Genomic DNA, 16,668 nt, shown 5'->3' with positions numbered 1-16,668 from the left:
CTGTCTCTCTCCCAGAGACAGGATCCAGCCCAGCAGCTCTGGCCATGTGTGGCTGCACACCAGGACCCCCAACTTCGAGCACTCAGGCTGCCAGTGCAAGGTGAATTCAGAGGTGCTCCTCTTAGGTTTGCTCCTGTTTCTTTTTCCACCCCCATTTTTAACTCTGTCAGCACAGACAGGTGCAGACAGATGTGAGCTCACCCTGCCCCTACTCCGAGCCAAGCGGCCTCGTGCCAGCCCCTGTGCAGGAGCCACGGGGCTGTGTGAGCGTGGCTCAGTGCCCAAGCCAACACTCCTGCTGAGAGGCCGGGGCAGAAGAAGCCTCTGTCTGTCTGCACAGAGCCCAACAGCTGCCCTGGAAAGCTGAGGCACAGCTACTGCTCTCCAGTAACACAATTTTTTTCTTAGATATGGATACAGGCATGAAAGCAAGGGATTTTTAATTCCAGGAAAGGTTCTGTTACCTTTCTTTGAAGCTGCCACGGGTCAATCCAGCAGCAGCCCCAGGAAGATCCCAGTAGGAGCCAGGGTCCTTACCTCTGCTCTGGCCCTCCCAGTCCAGATTGCCTACATTTACCTCCCCATCTTTGAGGGAAATGGAGCATAACGTGCACTTTCCTAATGTAGTTTTGGCCAGCAGCTATCGCTTGAAAGCTCTGTGGTGGTCTGACATTAAAAAATTATAAATCTGTTAAAAAAGGTAACACTTTTCTAGAACACAGTCACACATTCTATCCTATTTTGATAGAAGGAGAACAGTACCAGCATCCTTCAGCCCATATGTAGGCATGTCAAAAAAAGAATAATTTTCAAAAGAAATTCCTGGCTGTTAATAAAAAGTTTACTATCTGATTCTTTGTATATCAATATGGTGACTCAAGGCTGGTTCTGGTGCAATATACAAACACATTCAGTGTTTCTTTGTGCAACACCTACTTGGTTTACCATGCTAAGACATGACTTCCAATGTTTGTGGCCAGGTGGAAAATGTCCAGCAATGAAGTCCAGTCTCCATGTGCCCAGTTTTCTTACCAGAAAGATAAGGAGAATTAGGAAGGGAGCTAGTTCTTAATTTGTGCTTCCTTCGGATTAGAAGTTTCTGACTAAATTTGTATTTGGTAACCAAAGGTCACCCTATTCTAAAACTCTGATGAGCTTCACACCCAAAAATGACAGCATTTGGTGGAATGGAAATGACAGACAATTGTCATAAAATTAAACAGAGTTCATGAAGAAGATCTCGGGACTCTTTGAAAAGCAGAATGTTATCCTGAGATCTGGCCATGACTGATACATACTAAAAATTTCAGTGAAATTTTGTGAATTGGAGGAGCCTTTCTATTGTAATCTGTTTCCATATAAGCCTGGAGAGAAATAACTGAAATCTTTAAATCTTCGGGAAACAAAATCAAGGGTAGAAATTGCAGTTGCTTAATTTTTTTTTTCTCTGCACCTCAATGGGTCAGTGTGGAAGAAGGAACAAAACCAGTCACTATCTCCCTGTGATTGCAGAGGCTGCAGATATCATCCTATCCCATATCCTTGGGGAAGTCCAGACTGAAAAGACTGCACAGTGCTGAGATGCTTGAAAAATTATTTGGGTTGTGGCATGTAACAAACATCTATTCATTAAAGTCTTGCAATTGTGACCCAGCCCTTCATCTTGCACAAGATCTATAAAAAAGGCTGAGTGACTATAAATGTGTCCCTTGGAGCAAATTATGGAAGACATTATAGGAAGACTGGTTTCTAGCCAGCTTTTCCAGCTTAATGAATTCCTTTCAAGGATGTGTGAAAGCTCCATTGAGACCAATGGTGAGTATCCTTGGACTCCTCTAGGAAGATTTTATAAGAGGTCTCAACTATTGTATTCTTATTTTTCTTCTATTTTCAGAGAGCAGTTAGAAAATGATTTGAAATGGTAAAGCTACAGTTCAAACACTTTTCACTGTGAGAACTGACCTAACTAATCCATGAAGAGTCAGCAAAAGGCTCTTGGGCAGATCAGTTTTATCATGGTGTCAATAACCATGAAAACTACTGTAATTTGTGTGCTGACCACACTGGAAGAGAGAAAAAATGTTTTCCTGCACCTTCCATGCTAAAACCCCACTCATCTAATTAATGTACAGATGTGGATTTCCAGTGTGTTCCTACAGACATCAGCTATACATGGACCTGGAATGGGAATACTGAGAGTCAAGGAGGACTTGGCTCAGATCAAATACTTGTAGGTACCTTATATTTATGGTATTTCTTGCAGCAAAAGGACTTTCATCTACACATTTATTATGTTATCAGCTGACTTCACATATTTTCTGTTTCTCCATTAACAGACTGAGAAAGATAATGATCTGCAGTGTTTCTCTCTCTAGAGACTGGTTTGCTCTTTCAGACTCCATGCCTTCAATCACTCCTGCCCAAGATGGTGGGATGAGTGGGGGAGGTGAGGGAGAGAAATTATGGGCTATATGGAGAGAACCTACAAAGGGCAGTCAACGGAAAAAAGAGGGATGTTTCATCTGGGAAGAAAAAGGCACAGAGCAACAGGGGAAAAGATGGTAAAGAAACAGAGGAGTGTATAATACGCAGGCAGAAAAGATGGGAGATGAATAAATGGAATAAAAAAAAAAGGTATGAAGTTTTAGCTGAAAAGTTCATCATGAGTCCTTTACTTGTGTGACTTCCCATCCAGTTGTACTGGAATATCCTGATATTCAGCTTTTTGCTTGGGTACAGAGCAAGTCACAAGGCACAGGGAGTGAACAAGTGCTACACACGGCAGCACACGCCAGGCCAGCTGCTCACATTCTGCTGGACCTCGTCACATTGACCCCAGGAGCTGCTGCTGGCACCTCTTTGTAAAGTGCTACACAAATGAAAAGTCTTGTTATGATCCAAAGACAGAAACATCCCAAAATATGTGCTGTTACATGTAGCAGGAATTACAGACATGTACTGAAATACCTGACATTACACAGACAGGTCCACAGGCTGATGTCAGGGCAGCTGCCACCTAGAGATCCTTCAGGCCTTGTATCAGTAAAGCCTAAAATATGTGTTGGTATAGAAAAGGCATGACCATCAGGAGTCTGCTACTGTCTTCATTAATGGGCAGAACCATCCTTCATCCAGTTTGGAAAGCCAAGCCATGGATTCTAAACATTTTGCTATTTTATTGTTTTTCAGACTACAGAGGAAAATTAATTCCCCATGTAATTCCATTGAAATCTAGTACATTAACTGAAGGACTGCATTTATTCAAGCCTGTACCAATATTTATGAGATGAATTTAGGCCCAGAATGTGTTGGCTGATGGCCCTTTATTGGGAGATGGACAGGATTGTTTACTGGGAAGACTCCCCAGCCACAGGGAGTGACAGGGGGGAATGGGGAGGAGGAAAGAGAAGAAAAAGGGCAGAACAGACTGTCGAGACCACAATAATTAATGCTTAGTGAGGAGAAAAGGAGACAGACTCAGAGGACAGCAATACCAGCATTTTAATTCATATGTTGTGGAGTTTCAAATTAAAATCAGTGGCTTGAACACAGCTTTATCTACACAGGTACCACAAGGAACTTACACACTTCCTGTTATTTAAAAATCAACAACCAGCATTTAATTGTCCTGCCACAGCAGCAGGAGTCCTGCCACAGAGTACCATGGAAGCAAGGACAATACAGGTGGGAAAATCTTTTAAACCTTACTCATTTTAGATTTCAAAAATACATCTGACGTTGTTATCCCAGTACCACAGGCCTGCACAGGTGAGAGTAAGAGACTGTTTCATTTCAGTACAGGGATGATGATTTGGGTATGTTTGAAAGTAATTACAGATAATAGAGCTAGAAAGAAGCTGGAAAACACTAAAAAGAAAGTTCCTTTTCACCTAAACTAATATAAGAAAGATGCAGACCCTTCTGATGCTTTGTATATCCTTTTCCAAGTTATTTAGAAGTCCCTAAAACTGAAGAATACACCACTGAAGAATACACACATGAGATTTTTCACAGCGCTTTAACTTAGAGATAAAAAAATGTAAGTCCATAGGCCTAAACAATGTGGTTTGTGATGCACAGAAATGTGTGTGCCCTCTGAAACACTCAGCAAAGGGCTCAAGAGTCAATAATGGTTTCTTCAGCTTTTTACAAGGGAAGCAGTTCAGAGGCAAAGTGTCAGTCTCATGGAAATTACCACATGGAAATTACTGCTGAATTCCGGGACAAAATTAATAACGGGCAGTGTAGGATCAGTTGAGCTTCTTTAGTTCTTTGAAAATATTCTTCAATTTCAGTTTGTCACACTTTTATATTTGTGAAATATAAAACCTTCCTTGGTATTCTGTACACTCAGGTAGAATTTGAGTCTCACGGACTTCCACCTTTTCTTTGCAATTAGATTTTGTCACTGTTATTTGTAATTCTGCCACCTCCAGAATGGATGACACCATCATTTAGGGCAAGCACAGAGGGACATTTGGCACCACCAGTCTGTGACTGCAGAGGAGTTTTGACCAATGTGCCCGCACAACACTCAGACTCCGATCATTGCTTTGGATACCCCTCCAGTTCTAGGTAGAATTCATACTTTTAGTGATATACTGTGAAGTCTTTGATAATTTGGAACACCATTTAAATATGGTGCCTCCTTCAAATCTGAGTTGTTGCTGTTGGAAGCTTGGTTTCTCCAAAACCAACAGCTGAGTATTTTTGGTCTGTACGTCAAAACCTGCACTTGGCACATTTTGGGCACTGTGTTAGTCAAGCCAGCTGTTTTCAGTGTTACTGCATTTCCATATTTGCATTTGTTTGGTTCTTTGCCCCTTTGTTGCTGGATTGGCAGGGGTGGGGTATTCCTGGTTTCTTGATGGAGCCTTACGAAAGGCAGATCAACTTCCTAGACTGGAAGTCAGAACATTCCTGGTTTTACAGGTTTTTATGCACAAACCTGCCAGTCTGTGGGGACTAAGGAGTGCTGCAAAACCTCTCCTCTGTGTCAGCACAACGAGCAGTTCGAGCCCTCCAACATCAAGCAAATGGTTACACACCAGGACAATCCCCTCCAGACCAGCCAGGCTGGGGCTGAGCCCTGAGATGGTGCATAAAGTAAATAGGAAAATGTGCATGTCTGAAAAGGGAATTATCACTGTGGTATAATGACTGCCATGCCTCCCTGGAAAATCCAACATGGTGTGGGACTTTGTTCAAGCACTTTTTTTTCCAAGCTGCTATTGCCAGCTCCAAATGTTCAAGAACTACAGTTTGACCCTCAAAATCACAAGCCCGTCTGTAAAATGATAAATGTGGAGCTCTTTTACTGTGCTTTCTGGTTTTTGAGCTGTTAGGGTGCACCTGGGTCACACTTGCAAGCTTTATACTCTAACCATTAGGACTAGAAACTTACTTTAAATTAAAGAAAGAGGAAAGCTGAGTTTCTAACCTCATTACACAACTGTAGTAGCTGGAGTGTAAGTGAAACATCAAACATCACAAGACCTGTGATAAAATCATGAGTGCTGACAACATCAATTTAGAGTAGGAGGTAGGATAGCAGGGGAAACTCAGGGCAAATGGATTTACTTTTTATCTTAATGTTTTTACAGGCTGTCTACTTTTATCTTTAATCAGAAGTTTTCAGTGGCAGTTCTTTCTTCGTGTATCTGTGCATGACATTAAAAGGTCACTTCTGCATTAATACCTGATGCCATTTGCTAACTGCATGTCTCTATCAGAGATTACATGAAAAGGTAGGTGTACTGATGGTACACCTGGTGCTAATATCACAGCAAAGAGGAATTATGGAAGTCCAGGTCATGAGTGCAGGGGTAAAACAGCATTGAGAGGGATTCCAGTCCCCTGTGATGTGTGTGTGTGAAGAATACAGGATGTTTCTCATGGCTCTGATATTTACTGCCTGCGCAGAGAATATTGTATTTGCCAGTAAAACTCCACAATCTTTGTGGAATGGGTTGTTTTAAGTCACTGCATGTTGGATCTTTTATGCCTGAAAATTACCTCAGTGAAAAATAACATGGAAACTTACAAAGCTAGGTATAGTTAAACCTTTCATTATAATAAATTGGCTGTAATTAAGCCAAGTAATTAACGGATCACTGTGATTATAGATCAACAGACTGGCCAGATCAAGAATTCAGGTCAGTCTTCAGTGAAGCCAAAGTGGCAGCAGTGACAAAGTGGTCAGGTGTCCCTCCGCTATCAGAGGCAGTTCCCAAACCGTGCTTTTATTGTTTGAAATGCTCCAGTTTGAGGGAATTGTGCAGTCACCAGTCCTTCCAACCACATGAAAAGGGTTGTCAGTGGCAGGTTCCTTGGTCCTGTGACCTGCTGTCACTGGTCTGATCTGTCACTGATCTGAAAGTGGCAGGGCAGCAGAGTGGCCAGTTAGGAGGCAGCTCCAGCACAGGGAAAACTCCTGCTCCATCATGATAATCCTAGGATTTAAAGTAGGAGCTAAGCCTGCTCCAAATGGCCAGTTCGCTTCAGCTGCTTTGCACAGCACCAGGGGTACAAGCAGAGTGCACAAGTGAATTTCATGGTCTCAAGCCAGAGGTTTTTATATGGCATAATGCTGATATTATATATCTTCCACTCATTAAACCAGCTTCAGACCCATCTGGGTGGGACAGAGTTCTTCAGTTCATGGATGATTATGTTGCTAATTGGAAGGAAAGACACAGCCCCTGTGTTGACTGAGAGGAGGTGCCGAGGGTCTGGAGCCCCTCTGTCACAGCAGAAGGGATCCAGCCCAGCAGGTATATAAACAAATCAGAATATTACAGTTGTTCCCCCCAAAACCATTACAAACTCAGAAAACTCAAGACAAGTATGCACAATTTGAAAATTTTAATAACCTCAAGTTTACTCTGACATGATACATAACCACATCTAACTCACAAGCATGAGAGAATTTCATAGCTCATAGTCTGAATTTGGGAAAAAACCCAATTTTAGAAGAGAAATTACTTTTAAAAACGTTTCAGTACATTTTTGTTCCACATACTGCTACAGGAACAGGGTTTGACCCGTTCATTTTCATGCAGGTGATTTGGCATTTGGTCTGATTTAATAGATTTCATCTTTCTACAAACTCAACTACAGAGGTCAAAGAAGGAAATGCTTTGTCATCCCTGCCTGCTTTCGTGGGGGAGCATTGAGGTTAGCCTTCTGGATGTAAAATCTTACCACAGAGACAGAAAACAAGATTGGCTAACCACAATGACTTGACTCAAAGAATTAGGAGCTCTGACATAATGGAGGCATTTCTGAAAAATCTAAAGTCACAGTTCTGTCCGCTTTTTTGAATAAACAGCAATCCAAAAATCTAGGAGTTTTATTCTCTATAGGCATCTCAGAATTTTATTTCAGCCAACATCAATCTTCCTTCCCTTCAGACAAGCTAAATTATACCAGTAAATCAGCGATATTTAATCAGTCAAACCAGCTGAATGCAAAAGCTGAGGGAACAGACCAGATCTGAACTGTGTATACTGAGAGAAAGAAAACTGCTCATAAAGTTAAATCTTAAATAAACATGAACCCTTAGAGGGGGTACACAGGGAAAAGGAAAGACTACAGTTTAAAACTTCTGAGAGGCCTCTGAATAAATGTACAGGGGAGTGGGAAATGGACTTGGGTTTCTCTGTGCTTCAGAGGCTGCAGCTTATGGAGTCAGAGCTGTAAAGGAGCTAAATCAAACTTACCAAGAGGACAGGAACAGAGCCAGGGCTAACCACCCAGGAGCACTCCCAGTTTGATGGATTCTGTAGCTGACACTGCTGGAACGACGCTGTTGGAGGCGCGGGATCCAGCGTGCCCAAAGCATCTGCATAAAGTAGGCCACGGCAGCCCCAGCTCTCCAGGGACTCGTGCTCACGGCCTTCCTGGATGTTGCTGCAGTGGCTAAGGACGTGACATCGCTGCCTTTCTAGCTCAGGACCCCCTTCCTGCAGGGATGGAGACGCCAATGTGCCGGCTGCCAAGTCACTGATGCGGCAGTGAAACTCCTCTGTTTAAGCTGATTAGTGTTGAAGGTGCCGGACTGGGAGAGGCTGAGCTCCAGGGGCAGCGTGTGTTTGGTTCTGCTGATCATACAAAAGGGAAAACTCGGTAATGGAAGCTCCAGCAGCTGAGGTACCCATGGAAATGCTGACCACACTGCAGGGTCGTGCCTCAAGCTCTGTGAGACACCACAGGTTTGGGCATTCTTTACACCAAGGCCAAGGACCTGTCTTACATCACCCACATCTCTCCCACACAGACATCTATATTTTCAGCACCCAAACTACACAGGACACGGGATTTGCATGCTCCAATACAACATTCTTCAAGCTTGCCACATCTGTAGGAATAGGATGGCTCACTGCTTTGTAGGTGCCCTGGAATAACCTTTAATCAGAGCAAATATTAGAGAAACTATAATGAAAGAACACCCATGCACATACAGACAGCAAGAAAGTAAGGTAATTCTGATTTTCTCCTCCTGTACTGCAGATCAGATCCAGGAGGCCTTTTGCTCTTCCATCCAGTGAAGCAGCTGTGAACTGTCCATGGCTGGGATCTGCCATCCCCATACAATGATTATGATTGAGGTTTTCTTAAGGAGTGCCCAGAGATAGAAAACTGAACTTCCCTTAATGCAGAACTCACAACACATTTCCTTCTGCTCTACTCCTGTTGAGCACGGGACACCTGAACTTGTCTGCAGAAAGCTGCTGAAAAAGAAGGTAGAAAGAATGACTTGAGATTACTCATCCTTTCACTCGGGATTCCTTTGATTTCCTCTCACAATATGAAACAGTAGAGGTGGAGCAGGTCTAGTAGATCAGTGAATGCATCTTACTTGAAGAACAGGATTAATATCTTCCCACAGCCATCCACAATGAAGAATTCCTCAGTTGCCAAAATAATTCTGTGCTGAACAGAGGAATCCACAGGTGGGAAGCAATTCTCAGTGAATTTGCTTTCTGGGTATTTAATAACTGCACATATTCAATAGCATCATTCTCTCAAACAAACAAGAGCATTTTTTTCTGTGGTGCCCTCCTGCCTGTTGGCCAAAGGGATCAGAATCCCGAGTTCTGTTCCTAAAGGCTGGATCCACACTACCAACTGGTGGGTTGATCCTTGCCAAGACATTTTTAGAGGAATTATAAAAACCCTCTTACAGAAGGGAATTATATGTGGTACTTAGGCAAAACAGGCATTCCATTTATAAATATAATTACTTCTGCTATTCTATCAAGAAAAAGAATGTAGTAGTGAGGGATACAACAGAGAAAATTATTTATGTGTTGACACTTAACAATATAAATAGAAAACAGGTCTGGCTGGAACTAAGTGGGAAATGAAAAAAACATTACAAAATATGTAACTGAGATTACCAGTTGGGGGGTAACTTAGGACCACTCCTAGTGCATTCTTTCCAATGGAAGTACAGTCCCTCATTTTGCTTTTTGTTTGGATTGTAATTATCTGTGCGCTTAATTAGCAACAAATGCACAAGCTTACTTTGTGGTTTTTGGCAAATTATCTTCTTCTGACTGATGCCCTTGAACACTACAAGGCAGGCACTGGTCTGCAGTGCAAAGGAGGGAACAGAAGATGGCTTGGACATAGTCCCCCTGCTTTAGTGAGCTGTAGCACAGGTTGGGGAAGAAAGGAATGAGTGTGCCATTCACACTCACTAATAGTGACTGGATGAAATATTATCACCTAAGGAATGATTCTGACCCCATCTCTTGTGTTCATGCTCCTTTTACTCAGGCTCTTGTCTGGGTATGTCCATTACTGCATGTCTTCTGCTTTAGATTTGGGAAAAGTATTTTTATCCAGCATCTTCATTCTTAATATTAGTGATTTATCACATATGGTGCACTATATTTTTACAAAGCTGTAAGATACCATGGTGATTAACACCATATGAGAACCTAAATAGAAGGGAACAGGATAACAGAAACGTCCTCCCAGCAGACAGAGGGCTTTGGCTTGTTTTTAGAGACAGTATCTCAGCTGCATAATTTTACTCTGTACGTAAGAATTCTAGGAGTCCCATAATAGAAAACTGTACTGTACTTGACAATGTTGTAGAGAGAACAAAACACCTTATGTTTAATTTCCCTCTAGCCTTTAGCTAGGATTTTCAGATCAATTTGGAGAGATTGATTATTCCAACTCTTTTGATCATACAGATTTATTACTTTGACTTAAGAAGGCAGAAGAAAAAAAATGTAAGAACCATAAGTATACCTTTGTGCTTATACATGTACATATATATTCTGGTAGGAATTTCTGGTAGGAAAATAACCCAGCTTCACACAGCCTTGCAAACTTGTCCTGTCAATATTGCAGTCCCCACACAAAATCTATGCGCTGAATTGACACGGTAATGAGAAACTAGTCACTTTTTACTTACCCACCCAAACACTGTGAGAGCCTGGAGACACTGATGGCTGCTTCATATGAACGCATCACTGCTGGGCACAGCACAGCCCTGCTTTCCAAACAGCTCTGTCCTCACCCACCTGGATTAGGGCTGCCACTGGGAGAGCCTTCCCCCCTGCACTACTGGATCCAAAGCAAGGATTTTACTCAAGTGTGGTGGCCAGCAAAAAAGGGGATTGTCTCTGGGCACTGGGATAAACCAGAAAGGCAGCCTGGGGGCTGCTGGAAAGTGTCAGGGTGAAACCCCTGTGGTACAAAGGTGCTGGACATGAACTTTGGCTCCTGCTGGGCTCCCACAGGAGACAGGCAAAGGTGTGGGGAAGCCAAAGAGGTGGCTGCAGGCTGGGCATCCCTGGGTACTGCTTGATCCACCTGGGCCAGGGCTGGCTGATCCTCCAGCAATGCCAGGAGGGCTGCAAGGAGCGTGGGGAGATGAGCACGAGCAGCTCCACATGCATCTTCCCCACGAGCAGCACAGCACAGGTTAAATTAAAAAATGCACTGGGGAAAAGGTTGTTTCTGTAAAACTGGTCACTAGCAGCCAGGCCCCCAGGGATGCTCTCCTCGCCTAAGGATGAAATGGGATTATGATGGTAATGTTAGCTGCACTGTAATTAAGGTGGTGTCAGGACTTTCATTAAAAAGTGTGTTTTTGTTGAGGGGCTATGGCTTGGAGAAAATTTTTGCTTGAGGCTGAAATATAACATGGTTCTCAGCCAGAAAACACATGCACAACCTTTATTATATATGTAATTTAGAATCTCACTATAGTCCTGGCTGTGGAGGCTCTGCTATTGTTTCCATAGGGGTATGTAGCTAATTGGTTTAAAAAATTAGTTATTAAAGAAGTGAAGGACTGAATTCTGTCTGGAGCTCATGTATGTGACATGTCCCCATTAATGGTCTGCAATTAACTTCAAAAACCAAAGGCCAAACGCTGCCCTTCTTACTCAGACATGCAATGTTATTGAAGTAAACAGCTGTAAACAGGATTGGGCACCTGTGTCCAGGTGTTTACCTCGCTACAACCCAAGGCCTCTCCCACATTATAACAACTCCACTGAACGTCAGGCCATCCCATGTGGGACAGAAATTATTTTCTTGCAAAACTGGCAACCTATGGCAAGCTTATTTCTACAAACAGTATTTAAATTCCTATTATCATAGCACCCAATATCTCAGATAAGGAATCAGGACCCCTGTGCACAAGGTGCTGTACAGAATAAAAACCCAATACATACTTGCATACAAACAAATCCTTTCCCCCATCTCATGGCCAGGTTTGTATTGTTTCTGTTAAGTAATCTGAGTGTAACGCACCACCCCTGCAAACAGCAAACACTGCTCAGACATTTATTTAACTTTCTGCATGATGAAATCCCAACTTCACAGCAATCTATTGTCTTTCCCCAGAGGTGCACACAAAGGGGCCAGCTACTGCCCTGGGTTCTTGCTGCTGGCTCTGGGGTTTTTCCATCAATCTGCACGGTTTAGCACATACTGGTTTCAGGTATTAATTTCATTTTACTCAGACTATTAGCATTCTACCATTTTGGATTAAAACCCCCATGCAATTAATAACATGTCACAAAAGATTATTTCTCTGCTGCTCACCACCACATAGATGTCAAAAATAAAAAATATTAATGTTTATAAAATTACAGTTTCATAAATGTGTAAACCAGACAGGAAATCACAAAGAATGGAAGAGAAGTTCCTAAGTAACTTGTAGATGCTTTATGTGACTTCACAGGGATGCTAAAAAAATACAACATAACATAGCACAGTTCATTGTTTCTTCTAAGAAAAAGTTATATAAATTGCTAGTTTAGGAAGAATTTAAGCATTTCTGCAAATGTTTAAAGACAGACCAAACTTTATTCAGGAGGTAGTTGTCTTCAGTGAACCTATTTATGCATCTAGTTATTTATCTGCCTAATTTAGCATCCCCAGGATCATGGCCTCAGTTTGGAATAACTTAATGAATTTCAGTAGAGTGCCTCAGCTACCACTTGTCAAAATAGGATGATTCAAATGCAAAAAAGTGCAAACATGTGCAAAATTAACATTCCTAATAGACAAAGCTTCTCCTCATAGGAAGGTATTATTAATACTACTACCAGAGGCAGGCGAGCATAATTCCTCATGTGGACAAACTCACTCCAAGTACCTTTTTTTGATTTCACTTAAATGAATTAAAGAAGTTAGAGTTAATCTAAAAAAAAAAAAAGAAAGAAAAGCCAGAAGATGCCAGAATGAGTGAGTTTGCATGAGGGTTATACTACAACTACTGGTTTTAAATTCACACTCTGGCGTGCACAAAAAGAACATTTTTTTATGAAGATAAAAGCCTCCACGTGTAATAACTCGATATATAGACAAGCCCTAGGGGCTTGCATCTTGAGCACTTAACATTTTTGGCCTCATCTTAATGGATAAAAAAAGGTGTGTTTCTCAGTCACATTAGCCCAGTCAAAGGAGCTTAATATGATGAAAAGGCCTTAGGGTTTGGTGAGGCTGAGGTGTAAAGGTGTGAGGCAGCACATCCATCACAGCGTGGGCACCGCTGCCTTCAGCACACACTGAACTGATCAGGGGGAGCAGGCAGGGATGGGGAGCAGGCAGGGATGGGGAGCCTGGCCTGGGTTAGCCCCACGTTCCTACAAACTCTGGATCCGTTCGTGGGTGGGGGAGCTGTCGTCCAACAGAAGTCAGGATGTTTCACAGTGGGGAGCAGGTGAGAAAAGAACTAGAACAAAGTGTTTTTTGCTCACGGACTGTGAATGCCTCCAAAGAGAGCAGTTAGATGGATTCTACACAAACTGGACCTCCACACTATCTGTCCACTGCTCCAGAGCACCTGGTAACTGGGATTCAATCCCAGCTGTCTGGGAATGCTGCTCAGGACGAGAAGCGAGGCTTTTTCCCCAGCATTGCAGCAAAAAGCATCTCCCCACACTGCTGGGAAAGGCCCCACTGCTCAAGGAAGGGTATGTGTGTGCCATACCCACTACCCAGGCTGTGCTGCTGCCTAAAGTAAAGCAGATCCACGAGATGACAAGTAAGCAAAACTGATGAAAAGAAGAAACAAACATTTCAAGTTTAAAACTAGGCTTCCACAACACATTGGTTAGCATACGACAATTAACATATGCTAACATTTTTTGTAGTCTAGCCAAGTTTAGTACAAATTAACTAGAAGTCACGTATTTGTATGATGTAATCCTGATTTTGTCACTAGATTTAGGCTTTGTCTAGAACTCTTTTAAATTATCTTGGGCTTGGTTTTTTAGTACTGAAAAAAACCTGGTAATGTGGCTATTTTTGAGCTACTTGGGTGAATATAAATGCAGATGTAAAACAAATATCACGGGCAGCTGATGTGGTTGCTGCACTCAACTGCCCCTGCACCTTCATCCTGAAGTTTACTACAGGGAGAACCATACAGGATGTGCAGCAGCACCAAACTCTCCACAGTTTTCAGAGCAGCACACTGAAGTAAGCAGATGTTGAACCCAGTCAATTAACAATTATCAATTTAGCATAGGGTAAGACAAAGTGGTTCAATATACTGAACATCCGAAATATTAGTATGTTGCTGATGTAGCTTAAATGCAGCCTTTGTGATAAATAACTTGGACTTTTCTGCAATGGCAATAAAAGTGCGAAGAGAACAAAAATTAAACTTTTATTTGCTTTATGTAGAGTGATGAATGTTCATTAAACTGGCAGAGTTCTGAATTAATGCCATAAAACAGAAAGTATCTGGATCCCATTCCTGAGAGAATCCAGAATAATTTTCTTATTATTTATGTTACATACATCACTTTAGTTGTATAAAGGCAAAATTATATTTACATTCCAGTCATCATTTTCCTTTAATTGTAACAGGATCATTTTCCTTAACTAGCTGATTTAAGACAACATCCTGTCTTCAACTTTTTCTATTATGAAAGTATCTCTTATTAAGCACATTGGGACAATTTAAGATGTTTTGAAGTTAAAACTGCTAGCATGCCTTGTTTAGTCAGTACTGCAAGGGTCTCACATTTCAGAAACAATTCCAAAACTACAGAAATGTTTATTTTAAGGAAAGATATAAAGTAAAATTCTAGTTGAAAGTTTCAATGCTGTCTGCCCTTGAAAGTAAAGAAAAAAGCAGGTGTGTCAGCTCACCTGAGTTAGTTTACAGTGAACTAGAGGATCTCTTAACAGTAAAGCAGACAACCTGTTCATTCAATATTACATATTTGCTGTAAAAATGTGTGTTTTTCCAGACAGTGATAATTTATAATGTGGTGGTTAGTGTGGCCAAGGTATAAACATAAAAATTTTCCTGACAGAACTGTTCAAATATCCTGAATCAACAAAGCACTCCCACACGGGATTTATGTGTGGTGACACGTCTCCCAGCTCGTCCCTCTGCCTTCTCCGAGCGATAGACAATGCCAGCAAATACAGTTTCCTACAATTCCATCTCCGCTTCAGGTTCCTGCTCACGAGTCTCTCTCAGTCCTACACAGTTCTTCACACCTTTGATTGCCACAGCAGTGGCCCCAGCCATTCACAGCACAGACCTGCCCAGCTGTGTTTGGACACGTAAGGAGATAAGGCAAAGCAGCAGAACTCATAGGCCAAGTCCCATAATTTGCTCCTGTGCTAGACCACACTACACCAAAGCTGACTTCAGCCTGCCTCCACTCCCATTTTATATCGTGTTAGATATCTATACATATAATGATGCATTAACAAAAGAAGAAAAAAAAATTAAATTATACATAAGTTTTTGTATAACACATGCATCCCAAAGCTTGACCACTCGCAGGTGATCTAAAGGTATTAAAAAATGTTTCCATGGGGGGACTGGATGAACCACGCATGGACAGGTGAACCCAGCAATTTCGCCGGACGCATTTCTGCCGTGGGATGTGGCAGCTATTCCCCACACACCGAGCAGTTGATGAGAGCCCACGGTGTGCTCACGTGTCTCAGCTCCAATCAATTTGCACATGCAGAGTGGCTCTGACACATCCGAGGCTCACCCAAGCCGTGGCGCATGTGCACTGGATCTGCACATGCACAGCCAGTGTTCCAGGAGATGGCCATTTTTTTTAGTAGACCAGATGGCAACCTGGCAACTCCAGCAAATGCCACACCAGTGATCCCACTGTGCAGAGGCTGCAGCCTTTTCCTCCCCTCTCCTTGCCCTTTTTCTCTCTCTACTCCACCCAAGCCTGGGCCTGTATAGCATTAAATATTTTCATCTAAATTACGCTAACTGGCCTGAGTTAACAAAATTCAAAGCCACTTTCTTCTGTCAGACATGTAAACACCTTAAAATCCCATATCTGGAACTGTATGAGCAGTATTCCCATGCTGTCCTTTGCAGACTTCATAACACAAATATTTAACTTGGGATGTTTTTTTTTATTTGGCATAATGAGTACATTTTCAGTGATAGGGCCAAGAAAGCCATACCAACAATCCAGCTGTGCTCTTTGCGTGGTTGAACAATAGGGATGGCTTTATATAATTTCATACATACATAAATGGAGACAAATGTGTTATTTTCTAATGTATTTCATACATTGTATGAAAATGTCACAAAGGTCTAATTTAATTACTTACAAACCTAGAAAATGAATCAACAAAGGTTTTATGTTATGAAATGGTTCTGAGGAAAAAGGTCAGAAAAAGTAGTATTTGCCACAGCATACCATTTTAATTTTGTATTCTGACACTGACAAGTGAAAAATTGGGGAAGGAAAAACACTGTTAGGGTCAGGATTGCTTTGTATTTATTTTTACTTTAAAAAAAAAAAAAAAAAAAAAGCGCGACTAACGTCAACCCCTTCTTCCCTCTTTGTACCTGTGTGATACCCCGAGCCATTTTATCAACTGGGATTCAAACAGAAACCTAAAAGCCACTGGAGACACGCTCAGTGCGCGGCTCTCGGGACGTTTCTACTCGCACCCTAGGGGCTATCGCTCCCCACCACGTCTGCAAGTCCGGCGAAGTTACCGAACCTGCCCGCCCCAAGCACGAGTCACCGCGCTGCTCTTCTGTCCGTGCACCCCGTTTCGTGATTCAGCATCCGCACCCCGAACCCGCTCCCTCCGCTCCGGCTTCGGGAAGGAGGGAACGAAAGACGGAGGGGAGGACGGCCGGGCTGGGGCCCCGCGGGGGGCGGCTCGGGGGAGCCCTTG

General features: G+C 42.4%; 1 long non-coding RNA gene across 1 annotated transcript in view; it reads right to left on the bottom strand.

Moving 5' to 3' along the window:
• Nucleotides 1-3,485: 3,485 nt before the first annotated feature.
• Nucleotides 3,486-16,668, bottom strand: part of LOC108449746 — a 15,515-nt gene continuing 2,332 nt past the window's right edge. Inside the window, exon 2 of the long non-coding RNA XR_001866024.1 lies at nucleotides 3,486-8,732. This is a non-coding gene — a long non-coding RNA (uncharacterized LOC108449746). The remainder of the gene's footprint in view (nucleotides 8,733-16,668) is intronic.

Source organism: Corvus brachyrhynchos, unplaced genomic scaffold (genome assembly GCF_000691975.1).
Source record: "Corvus brachyrhynchos isolate BGI_N302 unplaced genomic scaffold, ASM69197v1 scaffold18, whole genome shotgun sequence".
In the NCBI taxonomy this organism is placed as follows: Eukaryota; Metazoa; Chordata; class Aves; order Passeriformes; family Corvidae; genus Corvus; species Corvus brachyrhynchos.
The sequence above is the reverse complement of the archived record's forward strand: the minus strand, read 5'-3'. Positions and strand labels throughout refer to the sequence as shown.